Source organism: Myodes glareolus, chromosome X, assembly GCF_982192425.1.
Source record: "Myodes glareolus chromosome X, mMyoGla1.1, whole genome shotgun sequence".
Lineage (NCBI taxonomy): Eukaryota > Metazoa > Chordata > Mammalia > Rodentia > Cricetidae > Myodes > Myodes glareolus.
In genome coordinates, this window is record NC_142053.1 from 110105880 (window position 1) to 110124529 (window position 18650).

The 18650-nt window shown below is 44.1% G+C and overlaps 1 long non-coding RNA gene across 2 annotated transcripts; it reads right to left on the reverse strand.

Annotated features, from left to right (window-relative positions):
• Window positions 1-13127: 13127 nt before the first annotated feature.
• LOC148117449 (uncharacterized) lies at window positions 13128-18278 on the reverse strand. Of its 2 annotated transcripts, XR_015736988.1 has the most exons (4): window positions 18113-18278; window positions 16096-16448; window positions 15504-15587; window positions 13128-15047 (listed from the first exon to the last, which is right to left on the reverse strand). It is a non-coding gene; the product is annotated as an uncharacterized LOC148117449 (long non-coding RNA). The 2 variants fall into 2 exon arrangements; XR_015736987.1 differs by having other exon boundaries at window positions 15504-16448.
• Between the last annotated feature and the right edge of the window lie 372 nt (window positions 18279-18650).

Consider the following 18650-nt stretch of genomic DNA (forward strand, 5'->3'; position numbering starts at 1 on the left):
GTCTGACTCCTTGGCAATTCTAGATTCTGTAAAGTAGATGATCATCATTAACCATAATACCCAGCATTGATTGACCCAATAAATACAGTTGAAGTCAATATCGAGATTCTACTCTGCATGGGTGTCCAAGTTCATTGCTCTTGCTATGCTGCTGTGCCCTAGAAAATTAGCATCATCTGCACGGCCTGTACTAACTTAGCACAACAGCTAGATTCAATACAAAGTGTCCCACTCATTGTGACAAGGGATCAAAAATCAAGACAAACTACAATGGTCTAGTCTTAATGTCAAGTCTCACCCTTGACATGTTGTCTTTGTCCATCAGTGAAGGCCTAATTGACTGTACTTAACTACTAAGTCTGCCAGGAAATAAACTAAGCAAAGTTATAACGATGGAAGAAAAGAAATACAGATTTAGTATACTCCTAAGGGTTTCTGCCACATCTTCTAGTTTTCAGTACACATCCAAGCCTTGAGCTCTTCTTCAACCCTAAAAGAAAAAACAAGACATGTCTCCTTTTTGGTTTGGTCTGGATTTGCTTGCAATGTTTCTCAAAGTGTGTACTTTTTAACACCTTTTAAAAAATTATTTATTTTTATGTCATGCATTTCAGTGCTTTGCCAGCATTGTGTATGTGCACCATGTGGGTGCTGGGTATTGAACCTGAGACTGTACAAGAGCAACACATGCTTGGAACCACTGAGCCATCTCTCTTATCCCTCAAAGTGCATACTTTTCAATCAGTATATAACATTTCCTTTAAAAAAATATACCATAATGTATTTTCCCGTTCTTTTACTGCTGAACGTTTGGATTGCTTCCAATATTTTGCCATTGGAAATAGTTACATAAGACTTATATCTTTGTGTTTATATACACATGTTGAAAGTAAAATAATTTCAGAGCAATGACACTTACAGAGTCATCTGAAGACCAGTGAACTGAATATTCCTGGTTTGCGATGAGGTCAATACAGAAATTGTGAGTTTATATCAAATCGATGTGGTCATGACATCCATGATCAGTGATTTTTTTGGCAGGTTGGAAAGTTTTTCTAAATCGTATTTTCTATCACAGGCAGATATGTGCCCTAGTCAATTTTCTGTTATTATAATTGAATACAGAAGACATGATGGTTTCAAAAGAAGACAGGTTCTTGGTAGTTTATTGGCACAGAAGCAAAATTTTCACCGCAAAGCTAATAAATAACTACTCTTGAACCAAATCCAAGTAACCATGGTCCAGGAACACATGCTCCAGGTGTCCTGAAAGATATGCTCCAGTATGGAAAGCTATATTAGATTTTATTAGTTTCGGAGTAAAGAAAGTCATACACCAAGGCATTTAGCAAATACATTGGTGGGTACCAGAGGAAGGTGGGTTATAGTAAAGCAGGGAAAACTCTGCTACAAGTGTATGATGTTATCCAGAGCCATTCTAAGATTTTGGATTGGTGGGAGCTGGTGGCCTGCTAAGAATACATTTTAAAGGTCTTGATCACAAAGGTGTCAAACATAGGGGTGAGAAATGAGTAATTTTCAAAGGGACTAAACATACCCAAGGTCTGAACATACTAGCATTCCATAATTGGGATGTGCAGTCATTGGTCTTGCAGACTCTTTAACACAGGTGTGATTTTTCTATTTTCTGGGAACCCTTTTCGGTTTACAGCTTTATGGTTCTGGATATTGGGAAGTCCTGGAGCAGGTGGCATGAACGTCATGCTGCCTTGGCTCGTGGTTGATAGTGAAAGGGCAAGCACAAACAAGAACAAGAGACAAAACACAGGAAGCAGCTTCACTTCATAACAACCCGCTCTCACAGAAGTGAGAACTCACTCACGAGAGAAAGCCGCGAAAGCCAAGTGTCTGTTCATAAGAGATCTTCTCACACCCCCCATACACTTCCCCCACAAGGCCTAACCTCCCAACATTGCTAAACTGAGGAATTAGGATTTAAACATATATTAAAGACCTTTTGATCATGCAAATTGTGTTCATTCCGTATCAATAATTTCAGTCGTAAATGATTCCAGTATTGGCTCAAAAGTCCCAACTCTAATCTGAGAGTTGATGTAATTTCCTTCCAGTGTCAAACCTATCGAACGAGAATAAGTGATTCACTTCTGATAGGTAATAGTGGGAGAGAGAGAGAGAGAGAGAGAGAGAGAGAGAGAGAGAGAGAGAGAAGACATCCCCTTTTCTGAAGGGAGAATGCAACCAAGAGGAGGGAATAGGGTGTAGACCCCATGCAAGTCTACACCCAGAAAGGTTGACATCATCTCTGAAAATGAAGATAAACTTTAATTCCAGGTACCACCCTCTGGATACATTGGACAAAGAAGTAAATTCCTCCGGCTACAACGAGCCCTACCACTGTGGATTTGTGAGGCTCAGTTCATAGAGTTGCTGTCTTCAGTCAGAGCTGCACCCTGCTGTCTGCTGCTTTCTCAGTATGAGATAGTGTTCCCACGGCTCTCCTAGGCATTGTTCTAGTGGAGGTTCCCTGTGGTAGCTCCAGCCCTGCATCAGGTGTCTGCCTTGTCTGACAAGCAGCCCACTAGATCCTTTGTAATCTAAGAGGGGGCTGCCACGCCTCCATGACTCTTGGGTTCTGTACACCTGCAGAACGAGCACCACCTGGGCACTGCCAAGGCTTATTGCCTGTGCACTCTCCAGTGATGGTTGAATTGCACATGAACGCACCTGTACCACAGCTGAAAAGCAGAGAGCAGAGTCCAAGGTGGCCTGGCTCTAATGCCACTGGTATGGGAGGGACAACCTTAAAATCCTCTGAAATGCCTTGGTTCTGATGCATGGCGCCTGACTTTCTTCTAGCCCTGCTGATCTCTCTACCAACTGGACCCTTGTCAATACTCTAACAGAACATCTCGGGGTTAGTTTGTTTCTTGTTTGTTTTATATACAGGCTGCAAGTTTTCCCTTTTCAATACTCTGCTGATCTTTTAGTTGTCGTTCTAAGTATGTCTTAGGTCAGTCCATCCCACACTCATCTTGCTGTAAACGGTTGCATTTGTTACTTTTCTCTTTGCTGTGACTAAACACCCAACAAGAAGCAGCTCAGGGGAGGAAGGGTTGCCCTGCACTTCTAGGTGGACTTGTCACCGTTAGAAAGGCAGGCTTGACAGCCAGCAGAAGCTTGATGCAGCTGGGCACATTGCATCTGAAGTCAGAAGGAGAGAGAGAAAGAGAGAGAGAGAGAGAGAGAGAGACAGAGAGAGAGACAGAGAGAGAGAGACAGAGAGAGAGACAGAGAGAGAGAGAGAGAGAGAGAGAGAGAGGGAGGGAGGGAGGGAGGGAGGGAGGGAGGGAGAGAAGAGACTGGTGTAGCATTCAGCTCTGTCTCTTCTTTTGATTCAGTTCAGGACTTCAGCCCAAGAAATGGTGCCCCTCATAGTTGGCTGGGTCTTGCCTCCTCAGTGAAGCCAGTCTAGGTGTCTCCTACTTCCTGTCAAGTTGAGTATGAGCACTAACTGTCACAGTGGTTAAAGGGACAGCGCAGCTGCCTCGGCCTTTTCCTGCTTAGATATTTTGGCCCCTCGCATATGCTAGTCATCCTTCTTAAGATACAGCTCGAAGGCCAGGTGTGCTGATGTGATCTGTAATCCCAGTACTCTGGAGACAGGCAAGAGAGCTACTGCACAGCTGAGCTCAGCCCGGTATACATAGTGAGCCCTAGTCCAGCCAGGGCAGCATAAAACCCTGCTTCAAAAAAAAAACAGACAAATTCTGCCTTTCCTGAAGCCTGGACATAAGGGCATGAACACAATGCAACCAAATTATTTGCAACTGTGTAATAAAAATAACCCTTATTCTAGTTCTAAGACTTCCTGTTTCCCATCTAACACCTCACCCGGATGGAGTTTGTCCACGTTTCTATCAGCATTCTGGTCATAACCTATTTCCGCCCATTCAGTGATCAGTGTCAGAGAATCTAAGTGAATTTTAGATTCAACAGAATCAGGGGACTCAAGACAATGCTGCTTAAGAGCCCTTTGCTGGGCATCTCTCAAGCGTTTGTTCCAAGATAGTTCAGGGTTCAAAGCAGAGACAGAGAAACAATGCTAAACACACAGTGTTTCTCATCACTGTCACCAGATGTGCTGAGGATACAGAAGGTCACACAGCCAAACGGGGGCTGTTTGCTAATGCCCTTGCGTAAGATAAGCTGGATTGTCGAGGAAGGAGAGGAAACATCTTGCCTGTAGCATTCATTGGGCAGACCAAGCAAGGCATTCTTCCTAGAGGAGTACACAGATTCTAAGGGACTCAGGTTCAAACAGCAGAATAGCATAGGCTACAATGACCATTGATTAACCTCTAAGATGATCCTGAAATCACTTAATCCTCTTGACCTGGAAACCCTCATCATAATTGCTATTAATGCTGTGTTTATGGCCTTCTAGAATTTGCTTAGGCATCTCCAAATTCCACACTTCTTACCGTGAGCTACTTCCAAAGCCATGTTTATATATTTACAGTATATAAATATCTACATATTTATAGCAGTGCCCGGTTCCTGGTATCAATTGTATATTTCAGTTTGATTTCTCTTACTATAACAGAATATTTGAGACTAGGGAATTCATAATAATAAAAGAAACTTTTGAGTTCATTGTTTCAGAGGCTGGAAAGTCCAAGATCAGTGACCAGAATTAGTGAGAGCTTTATGTCACCTCCACTCAGAGGAGAAAGTGGAAAGACAGATAGGAATGTATACAAGAGGCAAAACATGAAAGACAGTTGTAGAGACAAAATGGCAAAAAAATAAAGGGGCTAAGAGTAAAATGTATACCTCCCACTCTCTAGCAGTTGGACCCAAATTGTACAGAGCTGACTGTAAACTATTAAACTACGTAAACTATTAAAACCTAACTCCTAAAGACTCCTAGCACCTCCCTGAAAATACCCAGTCTCAGGAAGGACACTAGGTGTTATGAAACTTACTACCTAGCAAGATAGTGAATTACCCAATCCTTATCTATTTAAATATGCCCTCACACAAATGCTACAGAAAGCAAGGCTAGATAACTTCTCTTTAACTGTTACAGCAGGATCACACTAAGAATTTGGCTGCTGTGTTTCTCTGATTCTTTATTAAAAAAAATTTCTAGCTGGGCATGGTGTGGAGGCCCAAAAATGTGAGTTTATTTCCACGTTGACCAAAGGTCTGTTGACCAAAGGTCAGAGAGTTGGAACTTACCTCCAGTTCCTTCAAGATGATTGTGTCTCTACCTCAAACAAAGGTTCCACCTAGATGTAGATCAAAGAGTTCTGCTCACTCAAGGTTATTGTCAACAGGTGTGGCTAATAGCAAGCCCTTGTGCTCCAGGAATAGAGAAGTAGATCTGTTCCTACCTCAAACAAAAGTCTTAGGGTCCAATTAAGTTCCAGTTCCCTTCAGGAGATAACTTTGGATTCCACCCAGGGAGTGGTTTGCCTACAGAATGTTTTGGTCTAGGTTGTGAGCATGACTCGTTTTGTTCTAGCAACAGAATGTTTAACTATAAATGTAGTCCATGACCTTCAACTGGTCTGTTCATTTCCTTATATCATGTTAATACAGTCGTTTGTCTTACTCCTACCTTTTGGGGTTGTAGTATTTTAAGCAATTGGAAATTAATTGCGTGTGAATTTCAATACTCACTGTAATTCCCTCCCAGTACTAAAGTCTGCTGGATACTATGGGCCTGAAGGCTAAAGATGGATGCCCCAGCGGTACAAAAGAACTTTGGGTAACTGTACAGACAGCGAGATGTCTCTGTCATTTCTAGAGATTAAAAGTTGTTTATTTCTTGTTTGCTTAGGTAATATTATATCCTTCTGGAGTCTTTGATGGAGTTGAAAATGGTTGGTTATAGTTATAGTTTTCCTTAGTGGTGATAAAAGATAAAATAGATATAAATATTGTGACTGTAATTCTTGCTTTATAACTGTTTTGCTATATGTAATTTTACTATGTTAAAATGAAAGCCTTTCTTTTTTGTTTAAACAGAAAAAGGGGAAATGATGTAGGAGAGTCTTATGTATTTCTGTTGCTTTCATTGGCTAATTAATAAAGAAATTGCCTTGGTCTTTTGATAGGACAGCAGCTTAGATAGGTGGAGTAGACAGAACAGAATGCTGGGAGGAAGAAGGCAATGAAGCAGTCACCATGATTCTCCTCTCTGAGACAGCCGCAGGTTAGAATCCTCCTGGTAAGCCACCACCTCATGGTGCTACACAGATTATTAGAAATGGGTTAATCAAGATGTGAGAGCTAGCCAATAAGAGGCTGAAACTAATGAGCCAAGCAGTGTTTAAAAGAATACAGTTTCCATGTAATTATTTTAGGTAAAGCTAGCCTGGATCTGGGCAGGAACACAGCCCACCGCCGCTCCTTTTACACTATATATTTTTCTGTTTTATTATTTTCATTTGTGTCTTCATATTCTTTACTATATTTCTAAATCCCCACACCTCTACCCTGGCAAGAGGTATTTTTGTCATGGCTGGTCCCTGACAGCATGGTGGTGGTGCAAGGCTTTTAATTCCAGCACTTGGGAGGCAGAGACTGGCAGATCTCTGTGAGTTCAAGGCCAGCTTGTTCTACAGAGCTAGTTTCAGGACAGCTAGGGCTGTTACACAGAAAAACCCTGTCTCAAAAAAACAACAAAAAACCACTTTTCTAACAATTTTGGGATGATGATAAATACATTGACCTCTGCACCTTCAGTTCTGTGCTTCTACCAGGACACCTGTTTTCAACAAAACTAATCCAAGCCTGCAAGAATGAGAAGTCACTTGCATGAGAACATTCTAGAAGACCTCGCCTTGTTAACCTAAATTCCCCCATGTGACTCCACCTCCCAATGCTGCATTGTTTAGAAATCAAGGTTCCAACACACATAATTAGGATGCTCTGAGAACTCCTGACTTTACAATATGCCCAGGTCTTCAATGTCAGTATTCTTGAACTTCAAGCTATAACATTGTCTACTATTTCAATGAGTACCAAGGAAAGTCACAAACCACTCTCTTCATTCTGGCACTGAGATAAAGGAAGAGGGGATTGAAAAACCCTGAAAACTTATTTAACAAACCATTGTCTCCCTCCTTATTCTCCGTGACAAGTAGGTTGATCATGTCTAGGGCAATACAGAGCATCAACAGTCTTGGGTGTAATGATGTTGACTCCACAAGGCTCAGTGTCTGGGCAAGAATCCCTTGTATTCTTATCTGACTAGTAGGCTGTGGTTCAAAGCATGCACAGTACAGACCAAAGAAGTTAGAGAGAATATGTCACGAAATGGAAGTTGATACACGGATTACTGTGCAGTGGAGACTGCCTGATGGCTCAGAAGCAAATGTGTAGAATGACGATGAGTCTGGATTCAGAGTTGTGGAAGGCTAGTATTGGCTTCCTCATGTCGTTCTCAGGTCTTATGACAATATTCAAAGCATCATTGCCCCCAACTTAATTCCACAGCATGTTAAAAATACTATAAATGTAAAATGATCCTTAAAAAAAAACCTTGAAATTAGAACTACTATACAATCCACATAAACCACTCCAAAGTATATAATCAAAAGACTTTATGTGAGAATAACACAAAAATACTCAAATATTCCTGTTTATTGGTGCACTGCCACAACAGCTAAAATGTGGAATCAACCTATATGTCCATCCACATAGAAATTAATAAAGAAAAGGAGGTACATATACACAATAGTCATAACAAAAATGAAGTAATTTCATTTATGAGAAAAAAATGAATGGAGAGAAAAGAAAGAAAATTAAGTGAAACCAGGTTTAGAAAAGTAAGCAAAACTCAGAAAGGCAAATATACTGTATTTCCTCTTACTTATGGATTGTGTGCATACTTACTAGGTTGTATGTATATTATGTAGAAAGTAGAAAGAGGGAATGTGTAGAGAAAGAGGGGGATCTAAAGAGAGAGTCACTAATAACAGGGCAGAAGATGGCAAGTTTTCATAGTCTCGTTCATACGTGCAATGAGTGCGATAAAGAAGACTCTTCTTCAGGGCAATAGGCTTGGGAAGCACTTGGTTATCACATGGTTCTAGTTTGCACTGTGAACCCCAAGAGAGAGCTGCTGTGGGAGCTCCTTTGGTCAATAGCCTTTAAGATAGCCTTTAAGAGACCACACTCAAGTGTGCTGGTATCATAAAAGGTATTGGCTAAAGGAGCTCCCGCAGCAGAAAACGGAATTACACAGCTTTCCTAAACATTTGTCTGTGGATTAAAAAAAAAATGGGGGCAGGCTTACAAGGTATGTACTGAAACCAAGGGTTTCTCTTCCAAAATGTTGATTTAAAGACCCAATGGAGGGCCCCTTAGCCTGGTAAGTCCTTGAAAATGGTCCCAGGCATATGGAGATGGTCACTATTATGCCATGCATACTTGTGTTTTTAAAATAGGGAGGTGGGGACGACAACCTTAGGCCGCATTCCTTGACCTGTTTATATTCCATTGATATGTTACTTGATCCGAACATACTAGCTTTCCGGGTGGGCAGGGAGGAACGGAACATTATTCCAAAGAGGCAGATGACAGTAAGGTGGACCATACTTCAGAAATCAAGAATAATAAAAGAGTAACCATGATAGATTCTTCTTTGGTGTGGGGTGAAGAGGCTAGCATTCATATCAAATAACATTAACATTAGTCATAGCTTGGATAAATCCAACACTTAACACAGACTGAAAGAAAAACCTAATACTCCCTTCCATGGACTAGGCTAACCTTTGCTGGAACTGAAGAAAGTATCAGGTGACTTACTAGGGAATATTGTACTTTCAAAGTCATTGAATTCTGTGGGAATAGCTGAAGCAATTTGTTTCTGATCTTAAAAGAATTTCCCTCTTTGAAACAGTAAATCAGATCCAACTAAAGTTGGATGTTCTGGAGATATTATTTATATTGGAAAAATAACATGAGACATGTATATGAATGTAGCAAATATTCATATGGACAAGTGTAGATGAAGATGGCCATTGTTAACTGCCTGGTAAGTATAAATGGAAGGGATAATATTTAAAATAATTAAATACAAGAAGCTGGAGAGCTGGCTCAGTGGTTAAGAGTACTTGCTGCTCTTGAAGAGGCCAAGGGTTTGATTACCAGTATGCATATGGCAGCTTTCAGCCATCTTAATTTCAGTTCCAGTGGCTCTGATGCCCTTTTTTGATCTCTATAGGCACCAGGCACATAAGGTGTGCACAGACATACATGCAGGCAAAATCTATATACATAAAACTAAATAATAATAGTAATAATAAATGCAAAGAATGAAATAAGAACATGGGATAGCAATAGTCTATTTTTACACAAATGTTTTGGTTGTGTGTGCACTTGAATGTCCATGAGCGTGTGCATATGAGTGTGGGAGCCAGAGGACATCGCCAGTTGTAGATGTAGACAAGTTCAGAGTCATAAGCATTGACATGTTGACTTTGAGGTGTTGATGAGCTATTTTAGGGTAACTTTGTTACCGTGGCACTGTTGACCTCTTGGATGGCATTCTTCTTTGTTGGGGATTGGAAAGAACTGTCCTATGCATTTTAAGGCATTCCACAGCATTTGAACCTTGCTGCTGTATGGCCAGTAGGGCCCTCCCTTGTGTGCAATGTATAGAAAAAAACATAAACTAAATTCTTAGCGTGGAAGTCTGTATCTGATGGCTATATATTATGAGAGTTGCCTCCTTTGGCCTTAAAACTTGTTGAACCTACAAGAGGGGGCTATGTATGGTCTCTTTCCACTGAAGTGGCTACATTGAATAGGAGAGATGACTAGGAGAGAGAAGGAGAAAGTCGCTAGGGATGGCACGTGGATGCTTCTGCAGATGCAGTTTCTTACTGGTCTGGATCGACCTAAGGGGCTGCTGCTTTCACATCCAGTCAGGGAAGCCCGTTTATACTCACAAGTTACCATACATAAACTGAAAACTCTCTAAAACATCACGAGGGCCTTTGTAAAGACCACATTTGCAGTGAAAAGTGTGGGACAATAAACCTCTCAGACTCAGGACTCCGTCAAGGGCATCCTCAAGTTCATCACGTACCTGCCTCTTCCCGTGGACGATAGATAGGGCTTTACAAAACTGAAAGGGGGTTGGGGCCATAGCTCAGTCGGTAAAGGCCTTCCTAAGGCACAAAGACTATGCACAAACGTTCCATCCCCAGCATCACGTAGATTAGATGTGCTAGCACAGGCCAGTCACCCTAGCACTTGGGAGGTGGAAGCAGGAGGGTGGGAAGCTCAAAGTCATTTTCAGAGTGAGGTAGAGGCCATCCCGAGCTACATGAGACACTAGTCTCCAAACGAACCGATTCAGATAAATATGGACGAAAAGCAAGGTACACTACCATCAGATCAGAGTGTCTCCCTCTCATGGCTACTTTATTTGATATATTGGAAGGGGTCCTTATGACTACGGAGCAACAACCTAGCGTATTCAGGCTTTATTTCCCAGAGACCTTGCCACTCTCACTAATCAATACCAAGCACTACCAGAAGATGGCAGTACAGGTCCGTCTGGCGCTTTGGCTTTGGGCTAGCCCGGAGCTCAGGGTGTGGTGTCTTCAGTGTTGAATCTGAAATGTGGCCCCTCACCTGCCTAAGAAATCTGCGTAAAAGCCAAATTCCCCGTGAATCAGCACGCTCCTAAACAGAGAGCTGTTTGGGAACCTGGCTTTACACGGTCAGATGTGCAGCCTACGTGGAATCAATTCAGACCTTAACAAGTAAACTCCAGTGAGAATTTTCGATTGGCTCCTGGTGATGTCACTTGCTGAGGCTGGAAGGCTGGGAGAACTGGTTTTCTAGGTGTGGGGAACCTTTGTTCTCTGCAACACCCACCTGGACCCTGGGGCCTCTCTGGGAGGCCAGGGCCTCCACGGTAACCGAACACAGTACACTGCTTTGTCCCAGCACACCCAGAAGGCCTAAGAAATGCAAGTGCAAAGCAAGGCTTAGGCAAAAATTCACTGTCCAGTAATGGGTCTCACCTTGGCTTCTTGGGACTCAAACCCCGGGGTAGCTTTAAGCCACTCTCTTGATACCGGTTCTGCCCCCCAGGTCCTGGCAGCCAGGTCCTGGGCTGGTTCTGAGAAACCCAAGTGGTTCCAGGCGTTCTGTCTTGACTCCTGGGTTCATTAAATCCCCCCTCACCCACTAACCATTTTAGATTCCTTACACCTCGGGCACGTTTAAAATAAGCTGCAAACCTTAACAAGGCAGCCTTAGGCAAGGGCGAGAAGAATAGAAACCTGATTGCTTTACAGTAGCAAGCAAAGTCGTTAGGTCTCCACCCCACCTCCACCGCTGCCCCAAACTGCCACGATTTACATTGTTCCCAAAAGGTCAGCTTGATATTTGCTTTGTCCCGTTCTGAAAGAAGCATTTGTGTCTGGTTGTCTTCAAAGACCTGCAGGTCGTTTAAGAGGAAGTCCTGTGGCTTTTTTTTTTAACATTTGCAGGACCTGGCCATTGTTTATACCTAACCCCTTTAAACCCCCACAGCTGAGGGGGAAGAATTCACGGTTTTTACGCGCAGCTGGAGCTTCACACTTGCTTTTGAACCGGTCAGCAGTGCCCCAGGCGAGCCTGGTGAAGTGCCAGTTCCCCTGGCCGCACTGATAGTGCAATTTCCTCTCCACCTTGATAGCGTGGTGACTGCAGCTGAATTGGGGGCTTAGTCCCAGGGTTTCCCTGGGTAGTTAAACTAACTGGAGCCCTCAGGAGTAGTCAGCGTTCCAGGAGGAGGGAATGGTTGTGAGGGTGTGGTAGAAAAGCCCACAGCTAGTTGAGGGTACACCGAGCTGACCACACCGGGTGGTCACCCCCTCAAAAGCAGGGTGAGCTTCTTTGCTCACCTCTGCTCTGTATCAAGGAAGATAAAACATTCCCGGGCGGTTTTTCCTGACGGAGGGCTAAACCTGCGGAGAAATGGTGGGGTGAGGAGAAGCCCTGTTTGGTGGCGCTTGCCAGTTTCCCTTGCCCTCTCCAGGAGGGCCTGTCTCTTTCTCGCCCTATCCAGGCTTTTTGCTCTCTTCCGTGGCTCCCACACCTGGCTCTTAGCACTTCCCCTATGATTGTGACTCTCTGAAAAGCTTGCCGCCTTTCCCCTAATCCCTAAGGATAAAATGAATACCTCTGTCACTTTTTTTTTTTTTTTTTGCATCTCTCTCCACCCCCGTACTTCCTTCTTCTCGAGATCACAGCAAAATTACTAGATTTGGAATGCATGCTTGTGGGAATAAATGAAGGGGTGATTGGAAGCTGCCATTAGCAACAGTAAGGCAGGGCCTCGCCACCAGAAATGGGGTGCCAACCCCTTAACGGCGCAGAGCAATGTAAAGCAGCTTTTTTGGTAGCGTAGGGGCTACCCAGACCCTGCAGCAATGCATCCTGGGATCTGAAGCGGAACCAAGTCTGGCTGGCAGAAGCAGCCCTCCCTTCAGAGACCAGCTGTGCCTCTGTTAGCATTTTCTTTGGTAAGGAAACAGGTGATGTTTGAGTCCCAGGAAGCAGAGACTGCCGCAGGCATCTTGGTTTCAGTCAAGCTCCTAACTGGATTTGGGCCCTTAGGCCAGTTGCTTGCGTCCTCTTCTCATTTATCAAGTGTGAGAAGCCTTGTGGTCGGCTTACTACTAAGACGTTTGGGAAAGGAACAATAGATGTGTGAGCAGGCTTTTGAGTCCTGCCACACAGTACATGGCCAGCAGATGTGCCCACGTGCTAAGAAGGGGCAGGGCCACTGGGAAAGTGCACATTCTCATGGGAAGTGAAAGTGAATCACATCGCCGTTTCTGTCATGTGACAGCCATGGGACACACTCAACTCACTGAGCGGCTGCTTCCTGGAGCCAGGTGGTGGCTCCTACCTATAAATTCCACTAACTGGAGGGTCGAAGCCTGCCTGAATTATAAATCGAGACCCTGTTAAATAAAAGAAAACAGCAGAAAAGGGGTGATCAGAGGTTGTATTTAGTAACCATCTCCAGCGTCACTCACCCTGTTCTAGCAGCATTCTTTCCCCCAAAACCCCAGGACTTCAAGATGGCAGAAGCAGCTTGATTTGCATTGGATGGCACCAAGCATCTTTGCTGTCCTTATGTGCATACCTCTTTGGAATTTGTGTGTGTGTGTGTGTGAATTACCTTCTCAAAAATTTGTGTTACTGGACCTACATTATTTTTCCTTAGAGTATCTCCTTAGGTAGCTTTCCCATAATACTCCTTCCTATCCTGGCCTCACAAGCGCTAAAATTCTAGCCATGCACCACCTTGTCTAGTGATGGTTAGACACTGTCCTTTTGATCACATTTTGGGTAAATTCTATATCAGATATACATTTGCAAATATTCCTTGTTCCATGATTTTATATTTTTTCACCAATGCCTTTTTCAGGAGCAGAAGTATTTGATTTTGAAACTGAACTTTTCAATGTTTTCTTTTATGGGATGTGACTGCAGTATCAATTTGCTAGCTGCATGTGATGGTATATTCCTATAATCTGTTTTTTTCGGGGGGGGTGGGAGACTGGGGCAGGGAGATCACAGATTCCAGGCTAACGTAGGCGACGGAGAGCAACCCTATGTCAAAAACAAATAAATGATACTACTCCATGTCCAAACAATGACAGAACCATTTGTCTAGTGTCTACACATTTTGTGATGTTATGTTTATGTGTGCAATGTATTCGTTTTAAAATTTTCTTTATTCTTAAGAATGTTATATGTGTATACAATGAAATATCGCATTTAGGCCTATTGCCCCCTCCCAATTCCCCCGTATCCTCCTCAATTGCTCCCCTACCAGCTCCATATCTTTTCTGAAAATAACTTCCCAAGTGCAGTTAGTGCTGCCCATCTGTATGAGTGCGGGGAATGCACTAGAGCGTTGGAAATCTGCTTGTAGCCACATCCTAAAAAGGAATGAGTCTCTGTCCCCTAGCAACTATCTACTGTCAATAGTGTTTCAGTACGAAGTGGAGCCTAGAGATCGTGTGCTCCACCTAAGGCAGGACCGTGCAGGTAACCAGAGCTGTGCGAGTTCGTGACCGCACTGGTCGTCAAGTCCAGAGGACTGTGTCCCAGCGCCCCTCCCCATCTTCTCACCTCGTACAGTCTGTCTGCTGCCTCTTCCTTGATGTTCACTGCTTGAGTTTATTTTTTTTATAGTATAGGATATGGATTTAGTTTAGGAATATTTATATACCCTGAATTTCCTGAAAATAGTACAAATAATACATACTCTCATTTAAAAAAAAATAATATCAGAATAGTGGCCGTTTAATATTTTACCAAGCCCAGAGCCCTCCTAAGGTTGGGCGCTAAGCCGCTATGTAAGTGGCACACTTAGGAAGCCACTCCTGGGCAGAATGAGCATATGCATTTTAGCAGTCTGGCTCCAGACTTTTATATGAATACCCCTTGGCTGCTTGGTAAACGGTGGGGAAGTTGAAAGTAGGGTAATGCATCCCTAGACTAGAGACGTGCGGAGGAATTAGGAGGAAGGAACTCTAACCCCTCCTGGATAAAGTGTTGCTTACTTAGAGGAAGTAGAAGTGCTCTCACATAGTACCGGCTGCAACCAGTGGCACCAGAAGTCCTTCTTTGTCATGCTTCTTGGGGCAAGAAGTGCTGTGAAGTTCAGGAGCAAGGTGTGGCCTAGACACAAGTCAGGGAGGTAGCCCTAGGGGGCAGTGTGGATCAGAGTTGGTTAGAGCAAGGGCCCCTTGGAGTCAGGTGTTAGGAGAGCTTCCCAGGGGTGGATGAAGAAAGCTGGTGCAGTAGAGACGGGAGGGGGGGGGGTGGACACATGACCACACACTGGAGCCAATGAAAATGAGTTTGACCTCGGCTCTGGATATAGTGGATGGGGGAGGAAGGAACATTATCATACACACTGCTGGCTTGCTTCTTTGTCTGGGAGAAGATGAAGAGATGAAGCCTGTCTGGGGATATCATCCATGACATACAGGCTATGTCTTCCACATGGCAATGACAGTCACAATCTCCTGGAAATAAAAAGTCTTTGGGAAGAAAATAAACACAAAATAAAAAAAGAAACAACAACACGACAACAAAAAAAAACAACGAAAAAAACCTCACCCACCCCCCCCCCCCGGCACACACACATACAACACCAACTGAAGTTCCTTAAAAGAACAGATGTTAGTGGCCATAAACTCAGACATTTCTCAATTTGGTTTTCCCCCCCAAATATCCCCTTTTGATTTTCAGAGGCATAATCAGTTCTCTGCTTCTGTTCCTTGCATATAATTATATCACATAATAACAATAACAATGGGAAATGCTGACAGAAACAAACAGTGCAATTAAGCAAAACAAAATCGGAAAGAAAATTAACTTTGCAAATAGCTCCAAGACTCTTCCCTCAAGCTCAATAGGAGACAAGGGTGCAGAATATCACAAACCCCGCAGCCAGGTTTCAAGTCCCAGCTCCTACTTACTAGCATGTCCAGGATTTGGGGCATGTAGGTAGCAAAGTTTCCTTCATAAAGCATGGGCAATCTCAGTCATCAAGCAATCTGCTTCTGAAGGCGAGACAAGGGATGCTTTGACTAGCCTCCAGCGGACAGTCAGGAGACCGTAAACACCAGCCATTTTCCTGCTCTTCAGGTTTACTACATTGACCTTCAATGACTTTAAGCAGCATCTACATATACAACTATCCCATTATTAGCATATTTATCTTTTTCCAAGGTGGATGGAAGACACCACAAATGTCGGTCCTAGCATCATGACTTCCCTAGAAGCCCAGAAAAAAGGGCTCATGGGCTTTCTATGCTGCTGCCAATATTACCAAGAAGATCTCTGGCAGAATGTGGGAAGCCTGAGGCCACTCAAAACGAGCAGCAGACCCAGGTCTATACCTTTGTTTAAAAGGATCTCTCTAACCTAACAAGTCTACCCTTCATAATCTAGGGTTCAAGTCCTGCAGTCTCAGCTCAGTTAGTCACTTCATTATCAACAAGCATCACAGATGGGGAGTGGATGTTGCTGTTGCCTAGAGACACCAACCAGTGTTAAGACTTAGCCTACCATTGAGGAGATCCGGCTCAACAGGGAGAGGGCGAGCAAATCAACAACACATGGCAATGAGAAGGACAGCTATCACCACAGAAGACTTTCCAAGGTGTTGGAGTGTGAGCACTGCCCCATGGTTTTCAATGCTCATTGAACACGGGCAGAATGGATGGATTTTGTTTTGTTATTTCACCTCAGTCCAATTGACTAGCAGAGTTCCACACGTTGGCCTGTTAGCGCATTGCCTGGTGGGCTCTTGGGAACGCTTTGCTGAATGAGACCACGAGGAGTTCCGAAGTAGGGCAAGGCTAAGATTGTGCTTCACGCTCGAAAACCATGGGCTTCCTTTCGGCCTCCATTCCATCCAGCTGTACAAAGGCCGGGAAACAGGAACGCGTGGGTCAGAGGAAGGGAGGGGAAACAGCACCCCTTCCCTGGGGCTTCACTTGTTTTGCCAGTGTCCCCCTTCCATGTGAGTCCCTCCCTTACAGCACCCTTCTTCAGCACTTCATTGGCATTCACTTGGGGCAGGCTTCGAGGTCTGTGGAAACTTCCTTCTACACAAACGGCTAGCTGAGAGGGCTGGCTGAGAGATGATGACACCAAAGAAACCACAGCCCTCGCCTGCAGGGCCACCAACCCAGAACCCTTCTGCTGAGCTTGGGACCTATTTCTGGCCTCATTGTTTGCCTAAAGTCCTTGTACAAATCACTTACCATATGCCACATGTCCTCCCTTACAGGTAGGATGCTGGCTGCCCAGTGACACCCTTCCATGGCTTTCTGGGCCATGGGGCACGAATGAGTTAACAGAAACAAACTAATGAAAAATGAACAAAACCAAACACTTTGGTGAATGTGCCCTTGTGCGATGGCGCAGCCTCGTAGTCGTGGCCTCTACTTCAAGACATCCCTCACAGAGTATTTGCACACACACACACACACTAGGTGACCCCAGGAACAGTTTCCCCACCTCATTGAAAATAGGAAGCAGTTCAGCAAACGTAGCGTTTGGCTGCATTTTAACAGGAAGCCATCTAAGGAGTAGCTGCTGAAATCAGGATGCTGTTAATGGGGTCTAGATGGCATAAATCGTGGGTACCAAAGGTATGTTCTAGAACGGAGTCGGATGCGCAGTGGCCCAAGATTTCCTTTACGTTAGGATTGTTCAGAGCCACAGATATGACAAGAGCTGTCTTCCTTTCCCTTTAAGAACACAAGTTCCTTTACTTGCAAAAGAGCAGGAAGCCCCCCTCCTTGGGTTGGGCCTCTGGGCGGTGCCTTTCACTTCCTTCCAAAGGTGTTTTCTTACTACACCCCAAGAACCAGGGTCACATTCTGTTGCTTTCACGGGCCTATCAACTACTTTTTGGTGGGTTTTGTGGAAAGTTTCTTGATTAGGAAAAAAGGTAATATTTCTTAAATGCCTGAAAGGTAGAATGTAAAACTAGTATTTTAAATCAGCATCAAAGTAATGCTATGTGCTTCTGGTACAAATGTTGCTTTATAAATGGAACCTCCATTCCCTTTGCCCAGAGGCAAATTGTTAATTGTTCTTGAAAGTCTCTTGTCCAGAGCCAGTGAGGGAACTCAGGGAGCAAAAGTGCTTGGTGCCAAAGCCTGACCACCGGTGTTTGGAACCCCAGAACTAACATCATGGAAGGGGAGAACTGACTCCTAAAAGTAACCGCTTGTCCTCCGGTTTCCACATGTGATACATGTGCTTGAGACACACACCCCTGTATCCTTGTGGGGGGTGAGGGCATGGGATGCATGTGCACATGGAAGCCAGAGGTTGACGGTTGAGGGTCACTTCCTCAATTCCTCTCTACTTTAATCCTCCAGGTTGGTCTCTCTCTGAACCCGGAGCTTCCTTACTGACTAGACTGACTCCGGGAAGCTTCCTGTCTCCACCCACCACCTACCCACCAGTAGTCAACGGGGTCAATTCAAAAGGCCTGGCTCCCACCAGTTTCTCTAAATGGTCCTAGTTCCTTTTAGCCATGATTTCCCAAACTATTGAGTCTACTTACCCTAGAAGAATAGAGGGACAATTTCAAGTAGTGTCTCCCCAGCTAAAGCTGATGTTTCCGCACACCAGTTGGATGCCAGGTTACTGGAAAACCCTTTGAATATATAAACACTGAAGGTGGGAACAAACACAGAACAAAGGAAGAGCGTCTTGCAACCTCTTCCTCCTCTTCCGGTCCCTCCTCCTCTTCCTGTCCCCTCCTCTTCTTCCTCCTCCTCTTTCTGTCCTTCCTCCTCCCACTTCTCTTTCTCCTCCTCCTCTCCCTCCTCCTCCTCCTCCTCCTCCTCCTCCTCCTCCTCCTCCTCCTCCTCCTCCTCCTTTATATAGTTGCATTGTAACTGGAAAGAGCCCAGGGTCTCACGGCTATGCTGAGAAGCATTCTACTACTGAGCTGTATCCACAGACCTTGTGGTCTATTTTTAACATAAATGAGATCATTTTTGCCCAGCAAACAGGTTGTTGATCCAGCTGTTGCTTTGAGTGTCTTCTGAAAATTTCTCCAACAGCACGATTACTCTAGTGCTTCCTTAGAAAAGAAA